The following is an 11,413-nucleotide window of genomic DNA, read 5'->3' as shown; positions in this document are numbered from 1 at the left end:
CAATTTTGACCAAAAAAAATGCACGCTAGGTTAGCTGCTCTAAATTGCCTCTAGGTATAAGTATGATTAGTTGTTTATCTCATTGTGCCTTGTGATTGGCTCTCCACCCATTTAGGATGTCCCCCACCTGGTGCCAACTATTTTTTTAGTGACCCAGAACTCAAATAATGAGTTTCCTGTAGGAATAGTGTGTTAAATGTGCGTAAGTTCAGCACAGTGCAGAATATGAGATTGACAGTCAAAAAACAGAAGTTACGACAATTATCTCTGTAGGGGTTCGACTGAAAACATGCCCCCTACTGGCCTCGCCACCTGCACATCAAACCACCCACATACCGAAATTGTTTCATCAGTGAAGTTGTCAAGGTTTGGTGAAATGTGATTGGTCAGGTTTACATTCAGGATTTTGGGACACGCTGATTATTATAATTTGGATTCAAGGATTGCATATTTTGAAAAGTTTTGATTTAGGAAAATAGCAATATGCTAGTCAAAGAATTATTTAAATGATATAAAAAAGCTTTTTTCCTATTTAATACAGACATTTTAGTATAATACAGATTTTATTTTATGAAATGTTATTGTTATTCAACTTTTATATTTTTATATTTAGTTTAATTAATTTTATTAGAATTATTTAAATGAAATAAAAAAAAATCATATTTAATACAGACATTTTAGTATAGTACAGATTTTATTTTAAGAAATCTTATTGTTATTCAACTTTTATATAATTTTACATTTAGTTTAATTAATTTTGAAAGAATTATTTAAATTAAATACAAAAGCTATTTTCATATTTAATACAGACATTTTAGTATAATACAGATTTTATTTTAAGAAATCTTATTGTTATTCAACTTTTATATTTTTACATTTAGTTTAAGTAATTTTTAGAGAATTATTTAAATGAAATAAAAAAGTTTTTTTCATATTTAATACAGACATTTTAGTATAATACAGATTTTATTTTAAGAAATCTTAAAGTTATTCAACTTTTATATTTTTACATTTAGTTTAATTAGTTTTTATAGAATTATTTAAATAAAATAATGCTTTTTTAATATTCATTAACTATTATTACAATTGATTTGTAAGCCTAAATTATATGCTACACCGTTTTACTCATGTCTATTCCAAAAAAACAAACTTAAAAAGTGAGTAAGGGTACATCAATAAATACCATTAGTAATTTAGTGTACGTCAAAATGCATTTTGATGATGATTGACAAATATTTTTGGACAGTAACCCATGTTACAATGTAATACCATTTAAAAAGTACCAAGTAAAAGCGCTTAAACCCTGACACGATACTGCAAGCACTCCAGCTAAAAGTTCCATCAAATAGATGTTGTTTGACTTGCTGCTCCTGAAGCAAAACTTTACACTTGGATTCTTCCCGATGATGTCAGGCCAAATAAAATGCCCACTTGTCCTAACACAGCTGAGAATCACGATAATGGCCATTTTCCAGGTCACAATCAAACAAACCACTCTTCGACCTTGTGCTGTCACATCAGTAATCAGTTTTCTCGAACAACTTCATGTCCAAATTTGACCCCCGTGTCGGTGTCCTTCCGCTACCTACTTGTTGCCGCTTCTTTCTCGAACGGCGGCAACGGCGATGGCGGCCCACCTGGGAGCAGCTGCCTGCTAGGGAGGCAGGGAGAAAATATTGATCGTAATAAGCCTGGCAAATGACCTCCTGAGTATTTTTAGACTCCAGCCAAATGACTAGGGAGGAAGTAGGCCATTTCTATGAATGACAAATGAGACGGTCTTTCTGTTGCGCAAGACGGCCGCCATCGGTGTCTAGAAGAGTATGTAAAACGCTCTCCTGGGGATCTATTAATTATTCAACCTCAACACCAATCCCTGAGATACTCCGATTTCGAATCAGCCCTTTACAAGCACATCTTGGAAATGTCTACTGATGAATCAATCCACCATGTCTTTACCTCGAAAGAAAAATAGTGTTGCCTCTACTTACAAATGTTTTTCTACATACGATATTTTGAGGTTACAAAACCCCTTGTTATGCAAATGACTGTTCCAACATACAAAAACGAGACCCAACTTACGAAATTCCCCAAAACGTCAATACTACATTTCTTGTATACAGTGGTACCTCGACATAGGAGCACCCCGACATACGAGCATTTCGAGATACGAGTAAAATTTCGAGCAAATAATTATCTCGAGATACGAGACAAATTTCGAGATAGGAGAAAGCCAGGTGGCCAAGACATGAGAGGCTGTTTATGATTTTAGCGCACCGTCTTTTTTGCTGCATCTCTTTCGTGTATAACAGATATCTACGAGCACTGGGCGGAGCGTTGCATTATTTTCAGTGTTTTTTTTTCCCTTCACTCAGCGCAAATGGCGTAGCGATCGCTAGTACGGGGAGTATATATTACTTCTCGTTAGCAAGTGGTCGTGCGTTATCCTATTGTGAGGACCGTTGTGTGCATCATTTTGGGAAAATTTTGAAGGGAATACAAAAGCAAACAGCCCATTGATAGTGAAAGTCAGGGTGGAGGCGGGGCAAATAGAGCCAAACCGGGAGACGAAAGGTACCAAAATGTCAAAATAATTAGAATTAAGTTTAGTGTATGGTTAGATTAGACTTATTTTTGAGTGTGTCTGCATTGTAATCCAAGTTCATTTAAATGTGTTTGTTATGTTACGAGCGCGTTGCCGGGCAAAAAGTCCCCCCCCCCCCTCCTCCGTCAAATCCGTCTAATTTTAGTATACTATTAAACACATTCTAGTACTATTAAACCACTAGTTATTTGTTACTTTGTTAATAGATGGCGAATTAGAACAAATAAAAATGTTATTCCAATCCAATATCCTGTTTTTGGTGTTTTTTTAGAGGGTTGGAAGCAATGTTCCCTCTAATTTTTTGTTTGTCTGGGCAGAAAGACAACCTCCCTGAGCACACTGAGTACCGGTGTGAGCAACATCATCATTGCTCGCTATGGGCACACACCAGTATCACACCTGCCATAAGCAGGTGCGTGTCTACTATACATAAATGATTTAGTAATAATAAAATGTAATGATTAATATCTATGAATGGGCGGCCCGGCGGATGAGTGGCTCACGCGTCGGCCTCACAGCTAAAAAGAAAAAAAAGGGCTTTTATTTTGTGCGCTCCATATGATTTGTTGTGCGCAGAGAAGACGAGAGTAGTGCGCAATTGCGCACGTGCGCAGCTTAGAGGGAACATTGGTTGGAACAAATTAATTTGTTTTTAGTTTATTTCTATGGGAAACGTTCGTTTGAGTTACGAGAAAATCGACATACGAGATCAGTCATGGAACGAATTAAGCTCGTATCTCGAGGTACCACTGTACTGACATAAAAACTGCGTCTCTATATACAAAATGACACAATTTAAGGTTACAAAACTACTTTGATAACCTACTCAATCCAACCATTATCATATATAACAGAAAATTGTCAGCCATAAGGACTTTTCTCAATGAGTAAATATAACACTGGATAAAAGACTAAAAAGTGGAAAATCTTTACTGCTGCCATACATTCATTCTATGTGACAAATTGTTCTCTCAGTCGAAGAAGTGTACAGAGATAAAAAAAAAAAAGAAGAATGCGCGCCAACAATAGCAGGAAGTAATAATGTACGGCTTTTAGCAGGCACGGGAAGCATTTCAAGTCCTGGAGCCGTAAAGTCCATCCAAGGCACAACAGCGCCAGGTTTCCAAATGCCTCTTGATCTCGCAGTTTACAGAATACAATTAAGCAGTTTAAGAGGGCTTCATTGATACAAGCAGTGAACGCGGCAGAATCCCGGGAAGAAAATCTCATAAGAGCAACCCCCTTTCTTCGTCACCACGGTAAACCACGCTTCGCCATTTACTTGCTAAGCATCTGTGGAGCGATAAGGTTTTGCTTTGCCTTGCCAGGAGGAATCATTTTGTTACGCAACGCTCCATTCTCCTCCTCGCGGAAGCTTAAGAGTTACCGCAAAGGAGGTCGCTTCTTCGCCATCGTTCAGAGAGAAGGAGGTCGCTGAATTCATGTCAATTCGACACACTTTTTGTTGGAGAATTGAAAGAATTAGATATCTTCATGCCACCTTCATCTCGTCTCAAAAATCTGATTAGGACTAGGACTCTTAATTTAGATATAAAGAAAGGAAAGAAAAAATATTTGCTTTTGGTGTTAGTGGACCTGCGCTGTTTAATTCAGGTTAAAATAAATGGTAGTGTTAGTTATCACCATAACTGCCAAAATTTATAGTATAAATTCCACTAATAATATACAGTGGTACCTCGAACTACGATCAGCTCTACCTACGACATGCTCGAGGTACGATGAAAATTTCGATCGAATAATTCGCCCGAGATACGATCAAAATTTCAAGATGCGACCAAGCCAGGTGGCCATGACATGAGAGGCTGTTTATCATTGTAGCGCTGTCTTTTTTTGCCGCATCTCTTTCATGTATAACAGATATCTACGAGCACTGAACGATTTATTCAGACGAGTTTCTCCTACCGACGACCAGGAAACGCACAACGCGCATGCGCAGGCAAAAAGAGGGCTTTCTGGGTAATGAAGTATACTCGTGCACACAACACTGATAGCCAATGGCACCCTTTCTCAGAATAAAACGTCATTACCCACAATCAATACGTGGGTAGGCTGTTATTCCTTCCTTAGCCTGTTAGCTCCCGCGTTCGCTCATTCAAGACTACTTCTCGTTGGCAAGTGGGCGTGCGTTATCCTATTGTGAGGACATTTGTCTGCATCATTTCCGGAATATTTTGAAGGGAATAGTACAACAGCAAACAGCCCATCGATAGCGAACGTGAGGGTGGAGGCGTGGCAAACAGCTAACCACCTAGAACGAAGGTAAAACAAATTAAATCAAAATTAGAATTCAGTTTTGTGTAAAGTTACATTAAACGTATGTTTGAGTGTGTCTGTATATATTAATCCAAGTTAATTTAAATTTGTTTGTTCCGTTACGAGTGCATTGTCGTGGAAAGTCCCCCCGAAACCCCAACCCGCCCCCTCTGTGCGTCTCTCTCTCTCCCGTTGGTGAAACCCGCCCAATTTTAGTTATATTAAACACATTTTATTGCTATTAAACCACTAGTTATGTGTTACTTTGTTAATTGATGGCGAATTAGAAGAAATAAAAAAAAAATCCAATCCAATATCCTGTTTTTGGTGTTTTTTCAGAGGGTTGGAACGAATTAATTTGTTTTTAATTCATTTCAATGGGAAACGTTCGCTCGAGTTACAAAAAGATCGACATACGATCTCAGTCCCGGAACGGATTAGGATCGTATGTCGAGGTACCACTGTATATTTTTTCCACATTAGAATTATGTCGTTCATTTCATATCTAAAATCATTTTTAAAATGTTTTAATAGCTCATAATCATTCAACATTTGGAATACCGTTACTTTTTATTTCAATTTTGGAGGAATATATTTAAAAGCTGCTTGTATCATGTTTAAACTTATATAGTCATATGCAAATAATTATTATATAATAATCAAAAATTCTGCAAGATTATCATTTTGGATCTTTTTTATTTAGTATTGTAGAATATAGTAGAGTAGCAGAACATTATATACATTTTAACATTTTCAATTTTAGCATGTTTAGCAGAGATCGAGGGTTCAATCACAACACTCTAAATTGTTGCCCGTCTACTGCCCATGGTTAGCTGGGATAGGCTCTAGCACCCCCTGATCCTTGTGAGGATAAGGTTTAAGCTTGAATCCATCAGGTATTTGATATCCACTTCTATAAACTTTGAATCAAAATCCTTAAAAAAACGTTATTTTCATTCCACATCACCTTCCAGCATTCAACTGCTAACCTTTCATCAATTCTGCCCGCTTGTTATTGTTATCAAGATTTTCCTAAATTATGCTGCGTGACTATTTGCATTTTTATTTTATTCACACGTAGTCCTTCACTGGTGCACGGAATGAACAATGAATCTCAGACTCATGGCGGTACAAATCAAATTCACTATTCTGCTTGCAGGTATACTGAATGGAAATTCGCTAAAAAACATCCTTTTTTTGCGGCTAAATGCATACCTGTCAACTTATTCATTTTTCCTGTATTTTATAGGTTTTTTTTAATCATTTCAAATTGTGTACGACGTATAACAGCTTTTGTATGGGGAAAAAATGTTTTACAAAAAGTAATTTTTTGGGGAAAACCGATCTCGTTGTAGCCATTTCGTCTTGGTCACTGGTAGCAGACGAAAACGTCATCGTCGATTGCTAATATTACATTTGAACTTTATTTCATCTCGTATTCTGGAAATTTCTTGGTTGGAGTAGCAAGACAGACACAAGACACACAAGACATTGTAGACCTAGTTAAAAAACTGGAGCCACACACAGGTAGTCCACAAGGTGGGGACCTTCTGCAGACTGAGACTAAGGTTACCGCATAGTCCCTCAGTACTCTGGAGGTTTTAAGCATAATATGTGAACGCGCATCACTCACTTCCGCCTTTACACTATGTAAATATAGCATGTCAGCAAGCAATGTACCCAGACAGTCAAGATGTCAGCGTCATATAGTGACATCTACAGAAACTTGAACTTAGTGCATACAAAAGGCTCACCGACTGATTGGCCCATTTTACTAACAAAATGTGTAAGGCGGAAGGACACAAAACCAAGTGGAATACATTTTTCGTGCAGAACAGACAGCTAAACACTTGTTTTTCTGGTTTTTTAGCTGACATTTCATCTTGCGCATCACTGCTGGAGTTAATTCCCTGTAAAATCGGCCCCCAAAAACTCACAGGTGGAGAGAAAGTCCTCCTTTTTATATATATTTATTAAAAAAAAGTTTTAAAAAAATAATAATTTGAGGCTTTAGCAATCGCTTTTCCAAAGCTTGATGGTTTTATCATTTTCTAACACGGCGGATGCGATTCACAAATTTTAGACCTTTAAGTGCACCCGATGTGAGTGAATATGTGCCGCGTTGTGTTTGTACGGTTTATTATTGCTTAATAAGGGAAATTGCAATCATTAATAAGGGGTGCAATTGTCCGAGGTTGACAGGTATGAATGTTGATTGGAAAATTTGGCCTCACCAAGCTAACTCGCTAACTGCTTTAGCTAACTGGTTTTGGAAATGCCTATTTTTTTGCTCTAAGGTATGGCAAACCAAAGCAACTGCATTTAAAAAAAATCTATATCACTGAGTCAAAAACACAACAGAATGATTGAAAAGGAACAATTGGTACTTTTACCAGTTGCAAAGTGCTGATAACATGCGCTTTTCATCTTTTTTTAAATCCCTCAGGTCTTGGCGAGACATCAATTTTAGGAGTCATGTTATACAATGAGTTTGAAATGGTGCTACAAAAAAAGCTATCCCATTTTGCAGAGTTCAAAAGATTTATATGCACAGTTTAAAACATGTGCTTGACCAGGCCAATTTCTAACAAATTTGGTCAAAATGTCCTTCCTCACTTGACACAACTTCATGTAAATAAATTCTTCCTAATTTTTTTCACTTTGCTCAACACGTAACGACCCCATTTGAGGTGACGCTTTCATTTAAGAACCTTAAATTGAAACGGAGAAAAAGCAAAATGCAAGTTCACTCGGCCTGAAAGAAGAAGCGTCGTCATTTTGACCTCATACAAGAAAATGAACGATGGCATGAGTAAGGTAGATTGACTTTATCATCAAAATGATTGCACGACTCTTTTTAAGCATAATTGCATATCCGAGATGGTGACCTCCCGTGCAATTCACGGGACTTTGCCCCTTTCAACTTGTGTCGACACAGCTTCTTCTATTTCCGTCTCCTGTGCTCTGCTCATGACCTCCTCTAGGGTATCTTAAAATCTTGCACTAATCAATATTCCCGCATAGAGAAAATGATGGGTCATACCTTTCCCTCTGTTCACATTCTCCAACCCTTCTGATGGATTTGTTCTGTAAAGTAGGCTCGTCCACATACAGTGGTACCTCGAGATACGAGTTTTATTCGTTCCGGGACTGAGCTCGTATGTCGATTTACTCGTAACTCGAATGAACGTTTCCCATTGAAATGAACTAAAATCAAATTAATTGGTTCCAACCCTCTGGAAAAACACCAAAAACAGGATATTGGATTGGAAAAAATGTTTTATTTGTTCTAATTCGCCATCTATTAACAAAGTAACAAATAACTCGTGGTTTAATAGTAATAAAATGTGTTTAATAGAACTAAAATTAGACGGATTTCGGGGAGGGTAGAGAGGGGGGGACTTTTTGCATGGCAACGAGCTCGTAACATAACAAACAAATTTAAATGAACTTTGATTACGATGCACACACTCAAAAATAATTTTAATCTAACCTTACACTAAACTTAATTCTAATTTTGTATTAAAGTTTGATACCTTTATTCTCCCGGGTTGGCTCTATTTGCTCCACCTCCACCCTGACTTTCACTATCGATGGGCTGTTTGCTGTTGTATTCCCTTCAAAATAATCCGAAAATGATGGATGTCCTCACAATAGGATAACGCACGACCACTTGCCAACGAGAAGTAATATATACTCCTCGTATTAGCGATCGCTCCGCCATTCGTGCCGAGAGACGGAAAAAAAACACTGACCTAATGTCACCAAAAGTTATGTATGCGGATCCTGAACAACTTCTGGTTTGAGTGATGCAAAAATAAGTAATGTAATGTTTTTAATTGCACAATTTTATGACTTATCACTAAATAGTAGTAGTGGGTTGTGATACAGATCTACTAGATAGAGCTGTAGTAGTAATAGTAGGGGATTGTGTTATACATCCACTAGGTGGAGTAGTAGTGGAGTAGTAGTGGAGTAGTAGTAGTAGTAGTAGTAAGAGTAACATCCACTAGGAGGAGGAGTAGTAGAGCTCTAGTAGTAGTAGTAGTAGTAGTAGTAGTGGTAGTAGTAGTAGTAGTAGTAGTGGTAGTAGTAGTAGTAGTAGTAGTGGTAGTAGTAGTAGTAAGAGTAACATCCATTAGGTGGAGTATTAGTGGAGCTGTAGTAGTAGTAGCAAGAGTAGTAGTAGTAAGAGTAACATCCACTAGGTGGAGTAGTAGTGGAGCTGTAGTAGTAGTAGTAGTAAGAGTAACATCCACTAGGTGGAGTAGTAGTGGAGCTGTAGTAATAGTAGTAGTAAGAGTAACATCCACTAGGTGGAGTAGTAGTGGAGCTGTAGTAGTAGTAGTAGTAAGAGTAACATCCACTAGGTGGAGTAGTAGTGGAGCTGTAGTAGTAGTAAGATTAGTAGTAGTAAGAGTAACATCCACTAGGTGGAGTAGTAGTGGAGCTGTAGTAGTAGTAGTAAGAGTAACATCCACTAGGTGGAGTAGTAGTGGAGCTGTAGTAGTAGTAAGAGTAGTAGTAGTAAGAGTAACATCCACTAGGAGGAGTAGTAGTGGAGCTGTAGTAGTAGTAGTAAGAGTAGTAATCGTTAGGACTTGAGTTTCATACAATGATTGACCATTATTGTATATAATATAATATAAGGTGCATCAGATTAAAATGCGTACTGCCGGCTTTTGAGAAAATTGAATTCTAAAATACGGTACTTCAAAAATTAACATTCATAATCACACATTCCATTGAAAGGCCCCCTCGATAGTATCCGCATAATCTATTATGTGATTACCTTTCAATTAGCCACTATCACTGCCTGTTTATACAATTAACACTGCGAGATGAATTCCATTATATCCCTCGCTAATTATAAGGAACTGCTGTAAAAGTCAAGGGATTTACTTTGCCTTGTTCTATGGAATCATCGGACATCTTTAATCACGTCTGTGGTCTACATCAGGACAAATGTTTCGCAAACCCACAAAACTTCCTCGCTCACTATTTCACAACGGGCCTTTGGTTTCAGGCTATCAAAGGAAAAATGGAAAAAGTTATGCAGGCAACAATACTAAAGGCTTTGAGTACACCAACCTCTTTGATCACAGTATTTGCTCAGATGCTCACCACTACCGCTCATTTTATCACGGGAACAACAAAATAACTTTCTGTGAGATACTCCAACCAGGACGGCTTGTTCTACTTGTCTATCCATGATGGCGTCCCGCTGGCGTGAAAGGCCTGTTGGTTAATTTTTCATCTGAGCCTTTGAAAAGTAGGAGTAAAGTGGCTTTCCTAATTACCTCCATTGCCTATGCACACGGATGCCAGAGGCGGCCTGAAGCTAGTGCGTCTTCTTGTTTGTTCAGACCAACTTTTAGCACCTAAAAGCATCTTCAGTCGCTCACCTAAGTCGCACGCTACACTCGGGGTGTCAAATTCAGTTTGCTTGGCGGGTCACATTTGTATCAACGGAGCAGTTTATTTTGGGCGAGAAAAAGGTTAACTTATTGGCCGCCATCGGAGGGGTTGGGCGGCCCGGTGGAGCGAGTGGTTAGTGCGTCGGCCTCACAGCTCTGGGGTCTTGGGGTTATGGTTAGGGTTTGGGGTCAAGGGTCAAGGGTTAAGGGTTAGGGTTAGGGTTTGGGGTTAAAGGTTAGGGTTAGGGGTAGGTTTAGGCTTAGGTTTAGGTTTAGGTTTAGCCTTAGCCTTAGCCTTAGCCTTAGCCTTAGCCTTAGCCTTAGTCTTAGGCTTATGCTTAGGTTTAGGCTTAGGTTTAGGTTTAGGCTTAGGTTTAGGCTTAGGTTTAGGTTTAGGTTTAGGTTTAGGTTTAGGCTTAGGTTTAGGCTTAGGTTTAGGCTTAGGTTTAGGCTTAGGTTTAGGTTTAGGTTTAGGCTTAGGTTTAGGCTTAGGTTTAGGCTTAGGTTTAGGCTTAGGTTTAGGCTTAGTTTTAGGCTTAGGTTTAGGGTTAGGGATAAGGATTAGGTTTAGGCTTAAGTTTAGGCTTAGGTTTAGGCTTAGGCTTAGGTTTAGGCTTAGGCCAAGGCTTAGGTTTAGGTTTAGGTTTAGGCTTAGATTTAGGCTTAGTCTTAGGTTTGGGGTTAGGGTTAGGGTTCAAATCCAGGTCATGTATATGTTATATTTTAATATTCACACAAAAACAAAACAATGGGTTGCCTGGCAGACAAGTGGTTAGCGCGTCAGCCTCACAGCTGGGTTCAAATCCAGGTCGGTCCACCTGTGTGGAGTTTGCAAGTTCTCCCCAGTTCTCCGTGGGTTTCCTCCGGGTACTCCGGTTTCCTCCCACATTCCAAAAACATGCATGGCAGGCTGATTGCACACTCTAAATTGCCCCTAGCTATGAGTGTGAGTGTAAATGGTTGTCTGTCGCCACGTGCTCTCCGATTGGCTGGCCACCAATTCAGGGTAACCCCCACCTGGTGCCCGAAGTCAGCTGGGATAGGCTCAATGCACCCCCCCCCCCCCCCCCAATGAGGATGAAGCGGTTCAGAAAATGAGATGAGATGAGAGCTTGAT

This window comes from Stigmatopora argus, chromosome 1, assembly GCF_051989625.1.
Source record: "Stigmatopora argus isolate UIUO_Sarg chromosome 1, RoL_Sarg_1.0, whole genome shotgun sequence".
Classification (NCBI taxonomy): domain Eukaryota; kingdom Metazoa; phylum Chordata; class Actinopteri; order Syngnathiformes; family Syngnathidae; genus Stigmatopora; species Stigmatopora argus.
The sequence above is the reverse complement of the archived record's forward strand: the minus strand, read 5'-3'. Positions refer to the sequence as shown.